Source organism: Otolemur garnettii, unplaced genomic scaffold, assembly GCF_000181295.1.
Source record: "Otolemur garnettii isolate 467f Iridium unplaced genomic scaffold, OtoGar3 scaffold00079, whole genome shotgun sequence".
Lineage (NCBI taxonomy): Eukaryota > Metazoa > Chordata > Mammalia > Primates > Galagidae > Otolemur > Otolemur garnettii.
Genome location: NW_003852474.1, coordinates 8,300,447 through 8,305,712, shown reverse-complemented (window position 1 = coordinate 8,305,712; position 5,266 = coordinate 8,300,447). Strand labels below are relative to the sequence as shown.

The 5,266-nt window shown below is 39.1% G+C and overlaps 1 protein-coding gene across 1 annotated transcript in view; it reads left to right on the top strand.

The window, feature by feature from the left end:
- The window catches only part of LIPT1 (lipoyltransferase 1), a gene marked incomplete at its 3' end in the record, with an annotated part of 7,754 nt that overhangs the window by 392 nt on the left and 2,096 nt on the right, over positions 1–5,266 (top strand). The gene's annotated exons all lie outside the window — the stretch shown is intronic.

Sequence of the window (5,266 nt, the reverse complement as noted above, 5' to 3'; positions counted from 1 at the left end):
ATGTGGCCCGCGGGCCATAGTTTGAGGACACCTGGTCTATCCTGAACACAGGAGAGTAAACCGTGTAAAATGGGTTAGATGGCAGCTGTGTGTACGCCCACGAGAGGCAATAAATAAAATAATACATGCACGTGACCGTAATGAAGTTCTTGGTAAGTTATGTATTGTCAGAGAGTGGACAATGCAGATAGTGGGATTTTGGTAAGTTTTTATGAAGAAGTTGGGCCAGCCTAGAAAGATAGATGGAATTGTTCTCTTTTCTTTCTGTTGCTTTGGAGAAACATGTTGGGCAGTGCAGAGGTAGCGATGTGTCCCTAAAAACATGGAAGTAAGAATGTCTCCTGAGGATAAACTATAAAATTGATAATTAAAGGGTGAGAGTGGAGATACGCAAAGTGATTTTGAGGAAACAAAATTTTACCAGGCCTTCAAACACTGACACGGTCCTAAAGAAAGACTGTGGATATCATTCAGTGTAAGGCAGAACTACTAAAGCAGGGAATTTAAAAAAAAAAAAAAAAGGCACATCTGCCCCAGAGGAATCCAAGCCTTCCCCCTGGGGGAGATGGCATCCCTGCCTAAGAGTAGGATCTTTCCTGGGCTCTTCTGAGTTGAGGCGGTGCTTTTCTCAAGGCCCATCCTATCAGACATTATAATAATGTAACTCCGTCCTTTTATTCTGATTATGTATTCACCAAGCAAACTTACACTAAGTTGTCTTGTCAGTTGTCCTACAGTGAGTAGTTGGACAGACTGCTCTGAATATCTGGTCGATGGCCTAGAGTTTTCTTTGTAAATCATTAAGTTAGCATTCAGATGTTGTGGACATCCTTTTGGTTTCACTTTTTCCCACTATTTGTGTTAACTCTTGTTCATTCTTTAGGGCTCAGTTGAAATGTTACATCCTCACTGAGACCTGTTTATTGGTTTATGTGTTCAAGTGCCTAGAACAGTTTCTGGTACATAGTAGGCACTCCAACTCCTCAGTCTAAAATTCAACCTAACTCCTTTCACCTCACTTCCTCCCTTTCTGAGCTCTACTTTTTCTTGTAACCCTTATCACCATTATTTATCTGGCTCATCGACAAATCCCAAACGCCAAGAACAGTATCTGTCAAGTTTATAGGTGAAAAACTTGTTTAATTAATACCTTTGTTGTGTTTCATTCACGCTGTATACACAATGCCTGGATGAACAGATATTCTCAATACTGTTTAAAATACATCAATTGGATCAATACATGAATTGGATCAATTCCAATTCTAGAACCCTAAGAAGATTGGATTTTTGGCCAAAGTCGGTATCTTGGATAATAGTTAATTTATCAGGGTAAATGCCACTTTGCTATGTCTTGGTTAGGAATCCTTGTACATTCAGGGAATGGATGTTACAGGAACAGTATTGTAGGAATAGAGATGCAAAGGGAGGAACATTGCAACAGTTACTATTATGGCACATTTCGTACTTGCCAGACATGAATGCTTTACCCATATGAACATATTTAATCCTCTCAAGCATTCCATGGGGTCTGAGACAGTTGAAGCAGCTGGAAGTTAAACTACTTTGTCTAAGGTTATTTAGTTAGTAAGTGGCAGAGCTAGGGCTAAAATTTAAGCTCCTCTTTGCTATCCTGTCAAACTCTGCAACTAGAATACACTTTGCTATCCTGTCAGACTTCACAACTAGAATACACTTATTGTCTCCATTTAGGCTTCTTACTTACACACATCTGGTTTTTGCCAAGATCACTAATAACCTTCTTGATGCTGTTAACTCTAATAGATCCTTTCAATTCTTGGGTTATTTGCTCAATCTTTAGCATTTGTCACTATTAACCATTTGATGTCACCATTAACTTACAGTCATAATACCATATTTAAAAATTTTCATTTTATAGCTGGGTGGGTGCCTGTAGTCCCAGCTACTCGGGAGGCTGAAGCGATAGGATTGCTTGAGCCCAGGAGTTTGAGGTTGCTGTGAGGTATGATGCCACAGCACTCTACCCAGGGCCACAGATTGAGACTCTTGTCTCAAAAAAAATTTTTTTTTCTTTTCTTCTATTCTCACCTTTCTTTGGGAGCTCTGCCCGCTTTGCGGTCTCTATCCCTTAAGTGTTACTGTTCTTCAGGATTGCATCAGAGACTCTTGTCACTGAACTGTATCTGGACATAGGGTCCCCTACCAATGGCCTGTTTCCAGCTATTGAGCTCTGTCCCATTGGCTGTTTGATAACCATTTGATAGTTCAACAGTCAGAATGAACCAATTGTGTTCACTCCATACCTCTTCTTCCTATCAAATATGTCCTAGGAAATTTCTCCTCTTTCCATCTCTTTGCCAGACCAGAAGTCAGGCATAATATTAATAAAATGGCTAACACATATATATACTTTACATGCCAGACATTCTTTTAAACACTTTACATTGTGTTAGCTCATTTAATTTCGATGCTCTGGTGTAAGCCCTGTCATTATCACATATTACAGATAGGGGATCTGAGGCATAGAATAGTTAACTAATCTGTCTTATGTCATTCATCTGGCAAATTTAGAGATTTGGGACTTGAACGCTGGCAGTCTGGTTCAAGCTTGTAATCATATCACAAAGAACGTAATTCCTGACTTCTCTCTTTCATTTACCCAGTTACCAAATATTGTACAGTCTCCATTCTTAAGTCTCTAAGTGATGTCTCCAAAGTATAAGACCAATCTTCTACTTCCCTAAAACTCTTCAGCACCTCCCTCATGGCTCTCAGAATAAGATTCAAGCATTTAACTTTGATTTTAAGGCTCTATAATCAGACCATTATTGCTCCTGCCTTCTTATCTCCAGCTCCCCATTCTTACACATGTAAAAGTACCAGCCAGTGGAATTAAATTCTTTACATGGGACCTGTCTCCTTTTTCGACAAGCTGTTGCACATTGTTGGAATACTTTTCCTTACCCTTTTATGTCTCAGCTGCAATGTCACTTCCACTCACTAGAGTTAGATGGCCCTCTAATGTACATACTTTACACCTATTGCAGCATTTATGACAGTATATTTTAATTACCACCTTACTTACTTTTTAGTTTCACTGGATTGTGGGGATACTAAAATTTCCTTGAAGGCAGAGGCTAGTTCACCTTCTTAGTATCTTGCATATCCATTCTTTTCTCTCTCTGTCTGCTACTGTACTTCAAAGCTTCATTATCTCTAGCTTAGGCAACTGCATTAGTCTGTTAACTATGCTCCCTGCCCCCATCTATCCTTTGTTTAATTCATGCTCAATACCATAGAGGCAGTTTTGTATAATAGCTGAAGACGTTTCCCTGATTAAAACACTCCAGCTGCCTTTTAAAAAGGCCAGATATTTTAGGAGACATGAATTTGTATCCTCCCCTCCTTTATCCCCTTATTGCCCTGTGCCTGGTGGGTGCTCCATAATTACCTGTTGAATGCATGTGGAACTGTATCAAAGTCAGTCAAACAGAACAAAAACAAAGAGACTAACCAAAAAAAAAAAAATGTAGTCTATATACAGAGGCTTCCTAGGACCATGTAGCCATAGACTTGAGTGAATCTAGAAGACTAGTAACTTTTTCCTTTAGGAGAGCGTCCCCAGTACATGCCTTAGTATTAGATCACTCTTTGCCTTTGCATATGCTTGAAATATGCTACTCACATCTACCTGGTAAACTATCAGATTTGGAGACTCCATTCAACTAATCCTTTGTTAAACCTTTTCAGGGCTCAGCACCTGTGGCTCAGGCGGCTACGGCACCAGCCACATACACCTAAGGTGGCGGGTTCAAATCCCCAGCCTGGCCCGCCAAACAACAATGATGGCTGCAACCAAAAAATGGCCAGGCGCTGTGGCGGGCACCTGTAGTCCCAGCTACTTGGGAGGCTGAGGCAGGAGACTCGCTTGAGCTCAGGAGTTGGAGGTTGCTGTGAGCGTGATGCCATGGCACTCTACCCAGGGGGATAGCTTGAGGCTCCGTCTCAAAAAAAAAAAAAAAAAAAAAAAAAAAAAAACCTTTTCACACCAGCTGGGTATACTGGTATATGCTTGTAGTTCAAATTACTCAGGAGGCTGAGGCAGGACAATTACTTGAGCCCAGTAGTTTGAGGCTGTAGTGAGCTACAAATGACATCCCTGTACTCCAGCCAGGGTGACAGAGTGAGGTCCTATCTCTTAAAAAAACCCCAAAAACTAAGAACTAAAAACCTTCCCAACATTTCTAGGCAGAGAGAATGTAAATTGGTTCAACTTTTCTTTAGCAGAATTTATAAAATATAATTAACAAGATGAAAATATGAAGACTCTAACCTAGGGATTGTGCTTTTAGGACACTACTTATCTAAAGAATTTTGATTAATTATAGACTTGAATAACCCATTCCCAGTTCTTCAACCTGAAGGAAAATTATAAACATTCTAAGAAATAGAATAGAACGGTTTATTTAAGATCATAAGTAGTCAAAGTATTTCATTTTCATAACTAGTATTTTCAGCTTTTTGCCACTTAATACTTCACTAGCAACACTAACATGAATAATGTATAAAGGGTTCAAACATAATGAATTTGTTCATATTCTTTATATAATCCTGCACAATTCTGTTGCCTTTCCTGACATCAGGGCTTCAGCCTAACTCAATGTTGATCTAATAAAAGTTATGCTGCTAGTAAATTATCCCAAAGTCAAACAGGAATTATTTTGGAAGTATTATAAAGACACAAACCTTCCACAGAGATTTTCTTGAGTATGTTATTGATAACAGAAAAATTAGAAACAGGCTTGGCGCCTGGAGCTCAGCAGCTGGGGCACCAGCTACATACATTGGAGCTGTCAGGTTCAAACCCACAGGCCTGCCAAACTACAATGACAATTATAACAAAAAAATAGCCGGGCATTGTGGCAGGTGCCTGTAGTCCCAGCTACTTGGGAGACTGAGGCCTTAAGAGAATCTCTTAAGTCCAAGAGTATGAGGTTGCTGTGAGCTGTGACACAATGGCATTGTACTAAGGGCAACATAATGAGATAATCTCAAAAAAGAAAGAAAAAAAAACTAGAAACCTAAAATTACAGACTAAAAGACTGAGTAAACGGGTATATTTAACAATAGAATATTTTACAATCATTAAAGCTGATATAAAATATATATTTAAAGTTGAATGAAAAAACAGGATGATTACACTTTTGGGAGAGAAAAGTGTGAATGTATATGCCTGTATATGAACAGAAATAAAATGGGTATACTCAAAAATGTTAATTGTGATTAT